The following is a 19,145-nucleotide window of genomic DNA, read 5'->3' as shown; positions in this document are numbered from 1 at the left end:
TTGTGTGATGATGATGCAATATATGAGCATTTGGGGCCCCACTTTAAACTTTTGCCCAGGTCTCCACTTTGTCTAGAATCGTCCCTGGCTAGACAAAGAGCTGTCAAATAAAGAATTAAAAATCGCTCCATTTTTGAGAATGGAGAAGATTTTTAATATGAGGTAAATTGCTTGTTTTGAGCAGCACATTGCAATTTTAACCATTAATGAACATGATACAACCCCTTTAAGTCACCCATGCACATTAGGTTAGATGGCCATCCAACCATTGGGCACCATTTAGGCTGATGATACACATTAGAGAGCCATCGTTCAGATGACAGCTCCCGTTCCGGACGTGGCTAGTCCGAGCTTTCCTGGGTTCTCTATGTAAGAGCCGCTGCTCAAATCGTCTGATAGTCGCTCATCTTGCCACTAAACAAAGTGATCTGATGATTGAATTCCAACTCCACGCCCCTCATGTCCCCCAACATCATGTTTCGGGGAGGTTCCCATGCACGATAGATGGTTAGAAGAAGATCCATTCAAAAAAGTTGGGCTCAAGTGACTTTTATCTAATGTGTAAGTTTACAAAACTTTATCCTGTGACCCGAGATAAAATATACATGAACGCACATTCGTCATTGTGCCTCCTGCACCCGCCCAGATTAAACGCGTCTCGGCTTGTGTATGGGCAAACCCAAATATAAACACAATACATGTAAGTAATTGACCCGACGATTATACGGGGTAATTACTATCACACGGAAATAAACTCCGGCATTGTTGCTGACAGTTGATACTAGACATCCCCTCTGGTTCTTGATTTTTGCTATGCCTCTGGGACTGAGGGGGTTAACGGGGTGCGAGGCGTGACTGTCTAATTAGTGATCAATTATAAAAATGATCCAATGTACAATAAGAAAAACTGCATGTTTACAGAAAGGGATGAAATTTGGGATTAAAGAAATACAAATATTTGAGCAGCGACACAATTCTTAAATTTGGAATAAATGGTATTTCACCCTAAAGTAGACCCCGCAGAGTTAGGGCCCTGGGCCCCAGGGATCCTTCATGCATGCTGCCTCCACAGGTCTGCAGTGCTTGTTACCTCTTTTATCAGGGGATACTCAGAGGATATTAGGTTGCGGTAGGAAATTACTCAGAATTAGTCAGAATTCAGTGAGGGAAATGGAAACACATCAGAATTTGTGGTTATTAAAGAACAAAAACAGAAGAGGCTAAAAAAAAATAAATAATTCTGTAGATCGGAATCACAGCGGCCATCTCTGGGGATCGTCCTGGTGACCTGACTGGTGGTAATAGTCACCGTCCTGCCGGGTGAGCGGAGAAACCAGCGCTGTATCTAAGCCTGGCATGTGTGATACTGGCTGCTGAGCTGTGTATCTAAGCCTGGCATGTGTGATACTGGCTGCTGAGCTGTATCTAAGCCTGGCATGTGTGATACTGGCTGCTGAGCTGTATCTAAGCCTGGCATGTGTGATACTGGCTGCTGAGCTGTTGTATCTAAGCCTGTCATGTGTGATACCGGCTGCTGAGCTGTGTATCTAAGCCTGGCATGTGTGATACTGACTTCTGAGCTGTGTATCTAAGCCTGGCATGTGTGATACTGGCTGCTGATCTGTGTATCTAAGCCTGGCATGTGTGATACTGGCTGCTGAGCTGTGTATCTAAGCCTGGCATGTGTGATACTGGCTGCTGATCTGTGAATCTAAGCCTGGCATGTGTGATACTGGCTGCTGAGCTGTGTATCTAAGCCTGGCATGTGTGATACTGGCTGCTGATCTGTGTATCTAAGGCTGGCATGTGTGATACTGGCTGCTGAGCTGTGTATCTAAGCCTGGCATGTGTGATACTGGCTGCTGAGCTGTATCTAAGCCTGGCATGTGTGATACTGGCTGCTGAGCTGTGTATCTAAGCCTGGCATGTGTGATACTGGCTGCTGATCTGTGTATCTGAGGCTGGCATGTGTGATACTGGCTGCTGAGCTGTGTATCTAAGCCTGGCATGTGTGATACTGGCTGCTGAGCTGTGTATCTAAGCCTGGCATGTGTGATACTGGCTGCTGATCTGTGTATCTAAGCCTGGCATGTGTGATACTGGCTGCTGATCTGTGTATCTAAGCCTGGCATGTGTGATACTGGCTGCTGAGCTGTTGTATCTAAGCCTGTCATGTGTGATACCGGCTGCTGATCTGTGTATCTAAGCCTGGCATGTGTGATACTGGCTGCTGAGCTGTTGTATCTAAGCCTGTCATGTGTGATACCGGCTGCTGAGCTGTGTATCTAAGCCTGGCATGTGTGATACTGGCTGCTGATCTGTGTATCTAAGCCTGGCATGTGTGATACTGTCTGCTGAGCTGTGTATCTAAGCCTGGCATGTGTGATACTGGCTGCTGATCTGTGAATCTAAGCCTGGCATGTGTGATACTGGCTGCTGATCTGTGTATCTAAGCCTGGCATGTGTGATGCTAGCGGCTGAGCTGTGTATCTAAGCCTGGCATGTGTGATACTGGCTGCTGAGCTGTGTATCTAAGCCTGGCATGTGTGATACCGGCTGCTGAGCTGTGTATCTAAGCCTGGCATGTGTGATACTGACTTCTGAGCTGTGTATCTAAGCCTGGCATGTGGGATACTGGCTGCTGATCTGTGTATCTAAGCCTGGCATGTGTGATACTGGCTGCTGAGCTGTTGTATCTAAGCCTGGAAAGTTTGATACTCGCTGCTGAGCTATCGTATCTAAGCCTGGCATGTGTGATACTGGCTGCTGAGCTACTGTATCTAAGCCTGTCATGTGGTGTGATACTGGCATCTCAGCTTTGTATCTAAGCCTGTCATGTGTGATACCGGCTGCTGAGCTGTGTATCTAAGCCTGGCATGTGTGATACTGACTTCTGAGCTGTGTATCTAAGCCTGGCATGTGGGATACTGGCTGCTGATCTGTGTATCTAAGCCTGGCATGTGTGATACTGGCTGCTGAGCTGTTGTATCTAAGCCTGGAAAGTTTGATACTCGCTGCTGAGCTATCGTATCTAAGCCTGGCATGTGTGATACTGGCTGCTGAGCTACTGTATCTAAGCCTGTCATGTGGTGTGATAGCGATCCAAAGAGAAAGTGGTTACTCCAGCTCCAGTAAAACCAGTGAAAACTTTATTAGTCCAAAATATTAAAAATAGTCCTTACATGCGGTGGACCATATAAGTGTCTGTACATATGTAACGGCAACGCGTTTCAACCTATACAGGTCTTACTCATGTGGTGTGATACTGGCATCTCAGCTTTGTATCTAAACCTGTCATGTGTGATACTGGCTTCTGAGCTATTGTATCTAACCCTGTCATGTGTGATACTGGCTTCTCAGCCTTGTATCTAAGCCTGGCATGTATGAGTCTGGCTGCTGAGCTATTGTATACAAACCAATGATGTGTCACACTGGCTGCTGAGATACATATCTCAAGTTATAATGTGTGATACTGTCTATTGAACTGCTGTAGCTTAGCTTTTCATGAGTGTGATATATTCTGCTGAGGTTCTGTATCTAAGCCTGACATGTGTGATATTGTCTGCCAAGCTACAGTATCTAAGCTCCTAAAGTGTAATGAAGACTACTGAGCAGAGGTATCTAAGCCTGTGATACAGTCTCAGACAAGCATCCAGTATTTCACCCCTGGGGTAGTTCCTGGCTGACATTAGCATTTATTCCAGTGTTACAGGTGGAGAGACATCATGTCAGTACGGGCAGAGATCTCTGCTGCACATCCTCTGACCCTGTGGCAGCTCCGCTCTGCAGGTATCTGCAGTGATTGACAGCAGCTTGCTGAGTGGGCGGATCCTGTGACCCGTCAGTCACCCGGCCAGAACACGCCCTCTGCACGGCCCAGCGCTGAGTGGGCGGATCCTGTGACCTGTCAGTCACCCGGGCAGGGCACACCCTTTCCACGTCCCAGCGCTGAGTGGGCGGATCCTGTGACCCGTCAGTCACCCGGGCAGGACACGCCCTCTGCACTCTGTCCCGGGAGTTCCAGCAATGTGAGCGGAGCTGTCAGACTGCACTGGCTGCTGGAGCCGAGTCCTCCGCCTGCACTGGCTGCTGGATCTGTGCCCCCTGCACTGACACTATGACCTGCTGCTGAGCCCCCTGCGCCCCCTGTTTATGGGGCTCCGCACTCATCTCCTGGTAAGGACCTGTGGGTCTCCGGATCTTTCCGCTTGTCTGTCCTGTTCCTGTGCACTTAGTGACAAGTCCTGGATGTGACAGCGAGTGACAGAGCCAACAGGAGGCACTGACCTCCCATACAGCTCAGAAGTAATGTCCTAGCTCTTAGCCCCATGTTATAGCAGCTATGTTATAATGTACATTGTGTAAGGTCATTACATCCAATCCCTATGTTATAGCAGCTGAGTTATATTGTACATTGTGTAAGATCATTACATCCTATCCCTATGTTATAGCAGCTAGGTTATAGAATACATTGTGTAAGATCATTACATCCTATCCCTATGTTATAGCAGCTAGGTTATAGAATACATTGTGTAAGATCATTACATCCTATCCCTATGTTATAGCAGCTAGGTTATAGAATACATTGTATAAGGTAATTACATCCTATCCTATCCCTATGTTATAGCAGCTAGGTTATAATGTACAGTGTGTAAGATCACTACATCCTATCCCTATGTTACAGAAGCTGTGTTATAATGTACAGTGTGTAAGGTCGTTACATCCTAGCCCTATGTTATAGCAGCTAGGTTATAATGTACAGTGTGTAAGATCACTACATCCTATCCCTATGTTACAGCAGCTGTGTTATAATGTACAGTGTGTAAGGTAATTACATCCTAGCCCTATGTTATAGCAGCTAGGTTATAAAATACATTGTGTAAGGTAATTACATCCTATCCCTATGTTATAGCAGCTAGGTTATAATGAACAGTGTGTAAGGTCACTACATCCTATCCCTATGTTATAGCAGCTGTGTTATAATGTACAGTGTGTAAGATCACTACATGTTATCCCTATGTTAAAGCAGCTAGGTTATAGAATACATTGTGTAAGGTAATTACATCCTATCCCTATGTCATAGCAGATAGGTTATAGAATACATTATTTAAGGTCATTGCATCCTATCCCTACGTTATAGCAACTAGGTTATGGAATAGACTGTGTAAGATCACTACATCCTAACCCTATGTTATAATAGCTAGGTTATAGAATACATTCTGTAAGGGCACTACATCCTAACCCTATGTTATATAGCAGCTAGGTTCTAGAATGCATTCTGTAAGGACATTACATCCTATCCCTATGTTATAGCAGCTAGGTTACAGAATACATTCTGTAAGGTCATTACATCCTATCCCTATGTTATAGCAGCTATGTTATAATGTATATTTTGTATTATCTCTGCATCTTAACCCAATGTTATAGCACCTATATTATAATGTACATTGTGTAAGGTCATTATTTCCTATCCCTATGTTTTAGCATCTTGTGTTATAATGTGCATTGTTTTAGAACATTACTGTATCCCTCTGTTATAGCAGCTGTCATATATAGTAATCTTTACCCCTTAAACCTATGTTATAGCAGCTATTTTTTATGTATGGTCATAATCATTACAAATGAAACCCATGTTATAGAAGCTATGTTATCATAGTAAGCCTATATTACAGTTATTATATATGGTCCTCATCACATATTAAACCCATGTTACAGCAGCAATAGAATACAATCGATTATTTACATTTTCATTATAACACAACCCTCTGATTTAGAAGCTACAATATATATTTTCTCAATAAACCTATGTTATATCGGCTATATTAGACGTCATTCTAACCCTGTGAGTTGACAGCTATGTTATACATGGTCATGATTAGCTATTAAACCCATGTTATAGCAGCGACGAGATCATCATATTAATGATGTAGAGACTCATTATTAATGCTACGTTCACATTAGCGGCGGGCGCCGCAGCAGCGGGCGCCGCATGCGTCATGCGCCCCTATATTTAACATGGGGGCGCATGGACATGCGTCGCACTTGCGTTTTGCGCCGCATGCGTCGCTGCGGCGCCCGCGTCCGGGCGCAGAGGACGCAGCAAGTTGCATTGCTGCGTCCAAAATCAATTAAAAAAAGGACGCATGCGGCGCAAAACGCAGCGTTGGGCATGCGTTTTGCTGCGTTTTTGTTTGCGTTGTGCGCTGCGGCGCCGACGCTGCGGCGCACAACGTAAATGTGAACGTACCGATACCCATCCTTAAGATATAATGTGTAAGTCACATGTTATGTGTGGTCATCACTGCACGTTAAACCCACGTTCTGGCGCTGCTATATGATTATATGCTGCATTATTAGTGCATCTGTTATATTAAATATTTACAGACGCTGTAACCCTATGTCATAGCAGGTGTGTTAGGCTACGTTCACACTAGCGTTGTGCGCCGCTGCGTCGGCGACGCAACGCACAACGCACGCAAAAACGCGGCAAAACGCACGCAAAAACGCTGCGTTTTGCGACGCATGCGTCGGTTTTTGCCGAAAATCGGACGCAAGAAAAATGCAACTTGTTGCGTTTTCTTGGTCCGACGCTTGCGGCAAAAAAGACGCATGTGTGGCACAACGCAACAAAAAAAAACGCATGCGTCCCCCATGTTAAGTATAGGGGGCGCATGACGCATGCGTCGCCGCTGCGTCGCCGACGCAAACCCGACGCACATTAGCTAAAACGCTAATGTGAACGTAGCCTTATAATATTAGATTGCTCTATAGGGTCATCACTGGGGCACATAAGTCACTGCATTCCTACACTTATCCCGCAGCACTCGTGTTGTATGTTATTGTGTATTCAGAGCCTATGTTATAGCAGATATATCGTATAATGTTGTTGCATCCTAGTTCTCTGTGATACATTGTCAGGGATGGGTGGCAGGGGGCATTCATAATGGGATTGATATCAGATATAAGGACTCTATGTGATTGGAGCCTCATTTAAAGGGACTGTATACTCCTTGGCGGTCACTATATACATCATGTAGATTGTAATCTCTGGGGCTTCCACTCTTTACTGCTTTTATGTCCATAGTACGTGTATTATTTTCTCTGATAAATGTTGGATCCCACAGTACCTGCAGTTCCATAGACAGAACTGAGTGCAGACGGCCATAAACAGCCGCGGTATGGCGCTGACCTATTTGCACGGTGTGGCGGTGGGGGATTTAAATTCCTCGCATCTCTACAAGTCTCTTATGGGATCACTTCTGTGTGGAAAGGGAAAGATTCTGATAAGAGCGTAGAAAAGGGAACTGTTACATATGCAATTCCCTAATATGTGACCGTAGATCTTACACCACAGACGAAGGAAGACTCCGAGTTCTGTTCGGTGTAATGGATCTGCAGCTGGAGCCTTGTTGCTGAGACATGCTCGAAAGACTATCCCATACTTGTCAGCAGCCGCCGTGTTCGTAGGATCTTGTTCCCAGGTGTCATTCAGGTCCTGATAAATCATTTATTAATTGTATTTGTGGATTTAACACTCTCCTGGTTGCACAACTCTGTATGAGCTCATTGAACAACCGCCGTGACGTCATTGATTGATGTGATATCATTGATTGATGTGATGTCAATTGATAGACTGTTGTGATGTAATTGATTGCTGTGATGTCATTGATTAACCGATGTGATGTCATTGATTGCTGTGATGTCATTGATTAACTGATGTGATGTCATTGATTGTCGTGATGTCATTGATTAACTGTTGTGATGTAATTGATTGCTGTGATGTCATTGATTAACTGATGTGATGTCATTGATTGCTGTGATGTCATTGATTAACTGATGTGATGTCATTGATTGACTGATGTGATGTAATTGATTACCGTGATGTCATTGATTGACTGATGTGATGTCATTGATTACCGTGATGTCATTGATTAACTGATGTGATGTCATTGATTACCGTGATGTCATTGATTAACTGATGTGATGTCATTGATTGCTGTGATGTCATTGATTAACTGATGTGATGTCATTGATTGACTGATGTGATGTCATTGATTACCGTGATGTCATTGATTGACTGATGTGATGTCATTGATTACCGTGATGTCATTGATTAACTGATGTGATGTCATTGATTACCGTGATGTCATTGATTAACTGATGTGATGTCATTGATTGCTGTGATGTCATTGATTAACTGATGTGATGTCATTGATTGCTGTGATGTCATTGATTAACTGATGTGATGTAATTGATTGCTGTGATGTCATTGATTAACTGATGTGTGTCATTGATTGCTGTGATGTCATTGATTGACTGTTGTGATGTCATTGATTGCTGTGATGACATTGATTGCTGTGATGTCATTGATTAACTGATCTGATGTCATTGATTGCTGTGATGTCATTGATTATCTGATGTGATGACATTGATTGCTGTGATGTCATTGATTAACTGATGTGATGCCATTGATTGCTCTGATCTCATTGATTGACTGTTGTGATGTCAGTGTTCAATTGCTCTGATATAATTGACCACTTTAAAGCCAGGGCCATACGACCATTTTCTCCACAAGTGAGAAAATTGGTTTGATTATACTAATCACACTCTGATCAGAGTTTGATCAGAGTAAGATTCAATTTTACCAGATGTGGAGAGAGGGAAAAAAAAAAGGTTCTCCACCTCCTCTATAATATTAGTCCGTGAAAATCACACCCTGTCATCGGAGTGTGGTCCGATTTTTTTTTTCCACGGACCCATAGAGCTGAATGGGCGAGTGATTTCCAATTCTCAGAGCCAAATCGTGCATGCTGCAATTTTTTTTCCGTGGACTGACTCGGTCCGAGATAAAATGTCCACAGCTCCATATAATAACATGGGGTGGAGTGCCATCCATCAAAGCCATGGCTAACACTCGTCCGAGTTATACAGTCGTCTGCACGAGCCCTATGGGTGAATGCACGCCATGCGTATTTGGTGTGGATTTTCAGCATGGTTTTGCATTCATTTCATCCCCACTATTACAACGTACCAGCAAAGCAAGGGTGGATTCACACAACCAACATCCATAGCATGGACCACGATCTGCGGACCGGCAGTGGGTCTTCATGAGTTGAATTAATACCCTCATTATCATATAATGTGTGAAACTGTACTCAATAACATGTCAACAATCTCATCTGTAAGTTGTGGAACTTTTCCACAAGTAAATTGTTTGCTTGTTGTGCAGACTCTGAAATCCGCAGCATGTCAGTTCCGTCATTGTGAATTTCACCCTTTGCAATGCAGGGAATGAAATCTGGAACAAAATCAAAATGTCACACACATAAAGTTTGGAGCTTTTGTTGATGCGTTTTCAGTGCTGATTTCCTGCATAAAATCTGGAGCAAAACTTTTATGTGTGCATTTACCCTAAGGGACCGCTGTGATCTCCATGAATGGCTGCTCTATCCTGGTCTCATTCAGTGACTTCTTTTCTTATAGCGATATCTCCTTGGTTCTTTGTTGTGAGATCAATTAGAACCTGCTCTGATGTCATTGAAGTACTGCTCCGATATTGTGGAGTGACTGAAGTGATGTCATTGAGCAACTGCTGTAATGTTGTCACTAATGAGTCAGATCCTCCTGGGAGATCTGGGGTTAGAAGATTACTGCGTATTGTGAATCGCAGATCTTCCATTTAGCCAATGTGTTTCTGTCCCATATTAAATGGATTTAGTTTCCTTTGGTGCTGTAGAGGTTAGCGACCCTTTCTATGCAGGTCAGAAACATTCAGCTCCATTTCATCTGCTTCTGACCTGGTCATTTCCTCTGCCTATATAATCTGGCCAGACCTTCTCTTCCTTGCCAGTGAAAGCTTTGCTTCCTAGCTCCTTGGAGACTCTGTGCTGAATAGGAGATAGTTGTTACTGGAGATTGTTGTGTGCTGTTTTTGCGTGTATGCTTTCCTCATTGTCCTATTCCCATTTGATTGGTCCATTCCTTTCCTTCCCTATATACCTCTTTAATTTTGACGAGTGTTTTTGTATGTGTGTTAGTTGCTTTCTGTTATCCCTCTGTTATCTGTCTTATGTGTTAATACACTAGCATTTCTGTCCTGGGCCTCTTGGGAAAAGGAGAGGGGACAGCTTAGGAAATAACAGGAGAACAATAAGGCTGGTGGCCCAAACCTCCTCACCTTTAGAGGTACCTTTGGGAGCATGGATAGTTAGGGCCCCAGCTCTAGGGACGGTTCAGTTACAGCGTGACAGATGTCAGTAAACAATTGATGAAGTCTCATTTAATAAGTGCCGAGATGTCACTAAGTGACTGATGTGATCTCATTGAATGAATTCTCTGATCTTATTGAGTGACAGTTGTAGTGTCAAAGAATGATTGATCTCTTCTCGTTGAGTGTCTTCTCTGATCTCCTTGATGGACTGTTGTGATCTCATTGATTCACTGCTGTGATGTCATTGAGTAACTGCTCTGATCTCATTAAGCAATTGTTATGATGTCATAAAGTGATTGCTGTGATCTTAGGCTACGTTCACATTTGCGTTGTGCGCCGCAGCGTCGGCGACGCAACGCACAACGCAAACAAAAACGCAGCAAAACGCATGCACAACGCTGCGTTTTGCGACGCATGCGTCCTTTTTTTGGTTGATTTTGGACGCAGCAAAAATGCAACTTGCTGCGTCCTCTGCGCCCGGACGCATGCGCCGCAGTGACGCATGCATCGCAAAACGCAAGTGCAACGCATGTCCATGCGCCCCCATGTTAAATATAGGGGTGCATGACGCATGCGGCGACGCTGCGGCGCAGACCGCAAATGTGAACGTAGACTTATTGAGCGATCTCTCTGATCTCCTTGATGGACTGTTGTGATCTCATTGTTTGACAGCTGTGATGTCATGGAGTGACTGCTTTCTTATAAGTGAGTGATTTCTCTGTTCTCATTGAGTGACAGCTCCATTGATCGACTCCTCACGTTTCTCTGACATTACTATGAATAATTTCCTCCCTGGAGATTTCCTTGTATATAACGTCCTCGGTTTTCGGGGCCGCGCATTGCTCGGTGCTGTACATCTTTCATATGGGGGAACAGCTCTTCTGGGACGTGTGTGAAATTCCCATCTGTCGGCTCTGACATTACAGAGTAACAAGTTAATAATAACCCAATGAATTACCCGCTGCAAAATGATCCTGACGGAGTTGTGGAAAAACATTTATGACTTTAATAAGAGCATAAAACAAGACTTTGCGTAATTCTTGGGGTATGTTCACACTGGGTATTTTTCACTCGCACTCATTTGCTCATATTCTGGATTAGCCCCTATGAATTGCGCGGAAACCTGGCAGTTCATAGTACAAATCCGCTGCAGAAACTCAAGGGTCAGCCGAGTATTTCAAGTAGAAACTCTTTTTTTTTTTCCTCTTTAAGAAGTTTTATTTAAACAAAAACAGCAACTCTTTTTTTCCTGAAGAGTTTTATGCAGTCTTTTGATTGGGCGGTGCTAGTTCGGGAGCGAATGATCCGCTTCAACGGAGTGACATTTTCTTTTCTTTTTTTTTTACACCAGATACTTTTCAAAGAAGAAAAAAAAAATGCTACAAAAACTCTTGGGTATGTGCACACGTTGCGGTTTTTGCTGCGGATCCGCAGCGTTTTTGACGCTGCGGATCCGCAGCAGTTTTCCATGCGGTGTACAGTACAATGTTAACCTATGGAAAACAAAAACCGCTATGCACATGCTGCGGAAAAAAACGCTCGGAAATGCTGCGTTTTTTTTCCTGCAGCATGTCAATTCTTTGTGCGGAATCCACAGCGGTTTGACACCTGCTCCATATTTAAAAAAACGCAGGTGTAAAACCGCAGCAGAATCCACACAAAAACCACGGTAAAACCACGATAAATCCGCAGGAAAAGCGCAGTGTTTTTGCCCTGCGGATTTATCAAAATCAGTGCGAAAAATCCACACACCAGGACGCAACGTGTGCACATACCCTTAATGTGATCAGCAGTGTGGATTTCCCATACAAATAAATTGGAAGAGCGTTTCTGCAGTATTTATTGAGGAGGATCTTGGAATGTATCAGCTCCGAAGTTATCTTCTGCTCTGTGTGAACCTGACCGTAGGCCTTAGGCCGTGTTCACGCAGAGATTGTTGGAAGAGTTTTATCCTGATAGAATCCGCTCCAAATTTGGCTCCGTCAAATGAAAAAAACACAAGAAAATACGTCAAGGAATAAACTTTTCCAAAACTTTTTAGGGTATGAGCACATGACATTCTTTTTCAAGCAGGTAGATCCGCTAAGTTTTTCAAGAAAAAGATTAATCAGAAAACACTTTTTGCCCTGAAGCGTCTTTTTTAGCTTTTTTTTTCTTTTAGGTCATTTCTTGAGCACGTATTTCAATAATTTTGGCCACTGGCGTTGTTTTTTTTTTTTTAGCATTTTCCAGGTGTTTCTTTGGGGTTGAATTTTATTTTCACTGGTGTTTTCTGTACAATTTTTTTTTAAACTCCATTTAACAATGAAGAAAGAAACCGCTAGATACTTTTCAAACAAAATGCACAAAAAGACACCTGGGTGTCTTCCTTATATCTTTTTAGCCTTTCCTTTGTCTTGTATTGTAAATTACGGAACGTCTTCAGAGTGGATAATGCCAAAAGAATGGTCGGGTCACTTTTTTGTAACCGCTTGGCGTCTTTAAAAAACCTGAAGTGGCAGAAAGCCTTATATGACCTGCGAGTCATATTTACATAGAAATGATCTGTTCATTCGTTTTGGTGTTTCGCCAGTGCTTTTTCAGGCGGAATATTTCTGAAAAAGACTCGTCGAACTTGTCTGCCTCAAAAAACTCTATGTGAATACATCCTTAGACATCCGTAGTCCAATTTATGATATGACCAGCATTACAACCCTCAGGAGTTGTCACCCAGCTTTCCAAAACTTCTGCATGGGAAAAATGCTTAAATACAGGTATGTATGCCCCGATTCTGTTTTCCTGGCACATTTTTGGGGATGGATAGCTGGATAACAACCGCCACTTTCACTTACAGGCCTCTTAGGAAAGGTTTTTGGTTTATATGATACAGTTCTTTACCCTGTGGGTTTCATTTCAAAGTTATCTCAAGAATTTCCCTCCATAATACCCTTATGTGCTGCGAGCGAAGCAATGTCGTGTCTCGTGACCCTATAATGTGCCATTTAATACTCTCTTCATAGATGTTCTCTGCTGGACAGATCTGCTTTCTAGGGATTTAATACTTATGCACATACCATGACAAATTGATTGGCTTAAGTCTGCCCTGTATACAGGGGATACTATGGGGTGCACCCCAAGTTTTCGTCTACAAGATACAGTCCTCGTGGAATCGATTGTCCATGCCGGCTTTCCACACATGGGATATGTATGGATGCTCCACGAAAAAGTGAATGTTTATGGCTGTTTGCTATAGATATAATATACATGAGGGTCAGTTTGTTCAGGTTTTCAGATGTGCACCCTCAGGCTTTGTACAAATGGCCATATTTTCGGTTTGAGTGCGGATCATACTAGGCCCAATGTTATTCTATGGGGCCGTGCATATGTCAGATTTTTTCCTAGGCGCAAATCAGTCAGAGGAATAAAATCGATACACGCCCATGTTTGATCCGATATTTGCAAGTCAGCGAATCAGTGGAAAACATCGGACTGCACTCGGATGGCATCTGAGTGCTGTCCAGTTTCCGCAGCTTCACAGAATGGAGGAGATGGAAACATTTCTTTCTCCATCTTGTCATCCAAGAGAATAATATAACATTATGATCATACTCCGATCAAGCTCTGATCAGAGTGTGATTTGCATAATCGCCCAATTCTCTTGGATGAGAGACTATATGCTCGAGTGACCCCAGCCTAACCGTAAAGAAAGTATACAGGACAGATATTACTTCTCTTTTTCTTTTAAGTTTTTTTTTATCCATTCCTCTTTTTTATTTTCAACACCTGCATCAAAATCCTGAACTTGTGTTCTCACCCTAAGGGTACGTTCACACAGCATTTTTTTGCTCCAAACATTTTATGAGCAGGCCTATTCTTGAAAATCTCTGAAAACGCGTTAAAGAATCTGTCTTTTGATTTCCATGTAACACAACTTGTCGTGCACATAATATAGTGCGTGAAATTGTAAATTTCCACCACTATTTTTTTGGGGAATTTGAAATCAACACAAAGAGAGTCAAAACCCCCCAAAAATGTCACAAACCAAAACATAGTGGTGGAAATTTACTAGATATGTCAGATATGTTACCGGAAAAAAGTGACAAATTTCAGCGCAACAAATTAGATTTTTTTTTTCACTGCCCACTGACGATTAGATGAAGTTTTAAAAACAAATTTTTGTCCAAATCTTATTTATTGTAACATCTATTAGTGAAGAATAAAATAAAACAAAAAACGGATCAGTTGATGACGCGGTATAAAAGTGCGTCAGTGCCATCACGTGCCCTCTGATGACCCGTATGAAGTCATAGCACTGTTTTGGTGACTGTGAGGTTCCTAGTGTCCCGGCCATAAGTGTGATAACGACAGAGACTTTCTGTAGACTTTGTGTCATGGTAGATAGTGACTCACAGATATTCAGACATGTGTGATAGGGCGATGATACCACACGTACTCTGCGGAGGGCTCGCGTTTCCTCTCGGGGATCTCTCTGTATCCAGATGATTCAGAGTGACAGTTATCTGCTGCTGATTCGGGTGAACATCATCAGCCACAAAGGCCTCGTCCAGATATCACCGGGACAGAATTCCCATATTGCTCAGTATCACTTCTCTTGTTTTATGTCATCTGTGTAGTTCTTCGTACCTGTTATTTGTATCCGTGCACATTACCACTTTTCTTGTTTTGTTTTATACTCTTGTTGTGTTTATATTTGTGCACATTACTGCCTTTCTTGTTTTGTTTTTTACCCTTTTATTTGTATCCGTGCACATTACCGCCTTTCTTGTTTTGTTATATTCTGTTTTATTTGAATCCATGCACATTACTGCTTTTCTTGTTTTGTTTTTTTTATACCCTTTTATTTGTATCATGCACATTACCGCTTTTCTTGTTTTTTTATACTCTTTTATTTGTATCCGTGCACATTACCACTTTTCTTGTTTTTATATACTTTTATTATTATCTGTGCACATTACCGCTTTTCTTGTTTTTTATACTCTTTTAGGGCTGTCCCACACGTCCAGATAATTCCGGTACCGGAATAAATCGGTACAGGAGTTATCCGTGTCCGTGTGCCTGGGAACTCACGTAGGCCAGACGTGCGGCACACTTGTGCCGCCCGTATGGCGAGTGGGTACCACACGGAGCGTGTGGTACCCACGCGTGTGGTACCCTGCATCGTGCTGAAGCCGCGATTCATATGTTCCCTGCAGCAGCGTTTGCTGCAGAGAAAATATGAATAATAGTGTTTAAAATAAAGATCTATGTGTCCGCCGCCCCCCCACCCCCTGTGCGCCCCCCCGCTGTTCAGAAAATACTCACCCGCTCCCTCGTTGGCTGTCGCTCCTTCCTGGTCTGGCCCCATCTTCTCCTGTATGCGGTCACGTGGGGCCGATCATTTACAGTCATGAATATGTGGCTCCACCTCCCATAGGGGCGGAGCCGACTATTCATGATTGTAAATGAGCGGCCCCACGTGACCGCATACAGTAGGAGGCGCGGGGCAGAGAGGAAGGAGTGACAGCCAACGTGGGAGTGGGTGAGTATTTTCTGAACAGCGGGGGGGCGCACAGGGGGTGGGGGGGCGGCTGACACATAGATCTTTATTTTAAACACTATTACGGTATTCATATTTTCTCTGCAGCAAACGCTGCTGCAGGGAACATATGAATGGCGGCTTCAGCACCATGTGGGGGGGACAGCGCTTACTGTAGCGCTGTCTCCTGCACGCACACGGACCCCAGACGGAGAACGTCCGTGTGAGGTCCGTGTTTTACACGGACCCATTGACTTTAATGGGTCCGTGTAATCCGTGCGCTCCCACGAACACTGACATGTCTCCGTGTTTGGCACACGGAGACACGGTCCGCAAAAAATCAATGACATCTGAACAGATGCATTGATTTTTATGGGTCTACGTGTGTCAGTGTCTCAGGTACGTGAGGAAACTGTCACCTCACGTACCGGAGCCACTGACGTGTGAAACCGGCCTTATTAGTATCAGTGCACATTACCGCTTTTCTTGTTTTTTTATATACTCTTTGTATCCGTGCACATTACCGCTTTTCTTGTTTTTTATATACTCTTTGTATCTGTGCACATTACCGCTTTTCTTGTTTTTTATACCCTTTTATAATATCTGTGCACATTACCGCCTTTCTTGTTTTTTCTATACTCTTTGTATCCGTGCACATTACCGCCTTTCTTGTTTTTTTTATTACTCTTTGTATCCGTGCACATTACCGCCTTTCTTGTTTTTTTATTACTCTTTGTATCTGTGCACATTACCGCTTTTCTTGTTTTTTATACCCTTTTATAATATCTGTGCACATTACCGCCTTTCTTGTTTTTTCTATACTCTTTGTATCCGTGCACATTACCGCCTTTCTTGTTTTTTTTATTACTCTTTGTATCCGTGCACATTACCGCCTTTCTTGTTTTTTTATTACTCTTTGTATCTGTGCACATTACCGCTTTTCTTGTTTTTTATACCCTTTTATAATATCTGTGCACATTACCGCCTTTCTTGTTTTTTTATTACTCTTTGTATCCGTGCACATTACCGCTTTTCTTGTTTTTTATACCCTTTTATAATATCCGTGCACATTACCGCCTTTCTTGTTTTTTTTATATACTCTTTGTATCTGTGCACATTACCGCTTTTCTTGTTTTTTATACCCTTTTATAATATCTGTGCACATTACCGCCTTTCTTGTTTTTTATATACTCTTTGTATCCGTGCTCATTACCACTTTTCTTGTTTGTTTTTTTTTTTATACACTCTTTTTTATTTGTGTCCATGCACAGTATCGCTTCTCTTTTTCATGTAATGGTAGGAACTCTCGCATTTGTGGTGCATGATGATTACAATCTGTGCACAGCTCTCCGGAAATACGTTGTCACTGTCTAAGGAAGCGGAAGTAAAATAATAAACCGCGACTTCTCAAAAGGAGAAAACAAAGTGTAACATTTAACCGCGTTCACATGTATGCAAAAAGCTGCAGATTTTCCATCAGGATTTTGACATAAAAAATCTACAAGTAGCAAAAGTGGATGGCAATTTAAATCCCATCCACGCACTGCAGACATTTTTTTTCCAACGGCTTTTCTGGTGTTCTGCATAAAAAATGTGGTCTTAAATCGAGTTCAATGAAAAAGTCCAAATTTGTTTGTTTTTTTCCAGATTTTTCTGCGGACTACTTGTAAAATCCTCGATAATAAAAAAGGACCTAAAAAGATGACAATTAATAAACATGACTCTCGCCTCTTCTGCCATATTTTACCATTCTAGCTCTCCGGTCTCATTGCGCCCCTGTTTTCTTTGGTGACGCGCCGTCTCATGCGACCCCGCTAGTAACCAATAAGAAGCTGTAGCGCTTTTTTCCTGATGTACCGTATTTGCCTTTTCAGTTGGATATAGGAAAGTATTCTACTGTATACGAAAAAAAAAAGTACAAGCGGATTCCATTTGAACCCTCTATGTCTCATTGTAGTGTATGGATCCCTCTATGGTCCCGTACGGATCCCATTTTTCGGTGATTCAAATGGCCAACCCTATAGAAGAGGCGGAGTACAAAGTCACTGGTATCTTAGGGCTCAAGAGGTTTTCAAAGACTTTTATGTGTTATCCTTAACACAGTGTTCTTAAAGAATCACTCCTCCTCCTCTTTCTCCTCCTCCTTTTCCTCCTCCTCCTCTTCCCATCAAAGTTTTTATCCTCTTAATATATTACAATCATCATATTATACAGCACTGTGTACTTACAATTGCTAGTTTTGCCTTTCTACCCAGTTAATTCTTCTCTTTTCCATTAGGTCTATGACATCACTTAACTAAAAACTGACTGTGATTTGTTCTAAGCTCTATGCAGAAGCAGGAGGTCAATTTTCCCTGTATGAGTCATCATTCACTGCAAAAGTCTATAGAAGGGAGGAGGAGGGAGCAGCAGCTGGGTCAGGAGTTGAAGAAGGGAATGGTAAATGCAGGGACAAAAGACTTCCTGTTTCTACATAGAGCAGAGAAAAGATAAGAATTCGCTGGGTAGAAAGGCAAAAAGAGCAACTGTAAGTACACAGTGCTGTATAATATGATGACTGCAATATAGTAAGAGGATAAAAATGGGAGGAGGAGGAGTGCTTCTCTAAGTTTGAAAGGTATTCCGTATCCACTGACAGCACTCACCTCTCTCTGGCAATCCCATAGAAAATGAATGGAAATAACTCTTTAAAGGGATGTTCTTAAGTTTGAAAATGTTCTTAAGTTTGAAAGTAATCCACGGGTAGGGGATTATTTTCTAATTGCTGGTGGTCTGCTCCCCATGGCCCCCAATGATCTTGAGAATAAGGTTTTTGAAGAGCCCCGGCTTAAAGGAGCAGTGGTTGCAAATGAGCTCCATTCATACCTAATGGGAGCGCCAGAGATTGCCAATCCCTGCGTCTTCTTTCCTATGTGAATGAATGGAACCGCATTGCTCATGAACGAACATTGCTCCATTCAGCCAAGGCTTTTCAGACCCCCAGTTTTCAGGATCGCAGGGGGCCATGGCGATCAGACCACCAGCGATCGGAAAGTTGTCCCCTTTCCCATGGATTATTTCCAAACTTTGAGAAAACCCCTTTAAAGGGTTATTTTCATTAATTCTCTATGGGACTGCCAGAGATAGCTGCCAAAACACCATGCCAACAAGGCATTTCAGAGGCCCGTTCTCAAAGTCAGCGTGTCCCAATGGCCGGACTGGACGCCCACCAATCCCTTTAAGAGCAACAGTTCTGACCTTTAATGACTAATCAAATGGAAAGCATCACATTCGCTACAAATCTGCATTACGTAGGGTTAACAATAATACAATAAGACTTACAAGGCCACGTTAGATGGATGATGTGGTGAGGACTGTCTAAATTTAGGGATTAGGCACGAACTTTTCTGCAGCTAATTGTTGCCACTAATATTGTCTTAT

At 42.8% G+C, this 19,145-nt stretch overlaps 1 protein-coding gene across 7 annotated transcripts in view; it reads left to right on the top strand.

The window, feature by feature from the left end:
* The first annotated feature begins 3,972 nt into the window (after positions 1-3,972).
* Positions 3,973-19,145, top strand: part of MICAL2 (microtubule associated monooxygenase, calponin and LIM domain containing 2) — a 278,680-nt gene continuing 263,507 nt past the window's right edge. For 4 of the 7 annotated variants that reach the window (XM_077287247.1, XM_077287249.1, XM_077287251.1 and 1 more), the window contains exon 1: positions 4,018-4,176. The gene's annotated coding sequence lies outside the window, so the exon portion shown is untranslated. Of the gene's footprint in view, positions 4,177-18,007; positions 18,253-19,145 lie in introns of those variants that run through there. The other 3 variants (XM_077287250.1, XM_077287254.1, XM_077287248.1) reach the window with 2 other exon arrangements.

The sequence above is a fragment of the Ranitomeya variabilis genome, chromosome 2 (assembly GCF_051348905.1).
Source record: "Ranitomeya variabilis isolate aRanVar5 chromosome 2, aRanVar5.hap1, whole genome shotgun sequence".
Taxonomy (NCBI): Eukaryota; Metazoa; Chordata; class Amphibia; order Anura; family Dendrobatidae; genus Ranitomeya; species Ranitomeya variabilis.
Note: the sequence above shows the minus strand (reverse complement) of the source record. Positions and strands in the feature narration are given on the sequence as shown.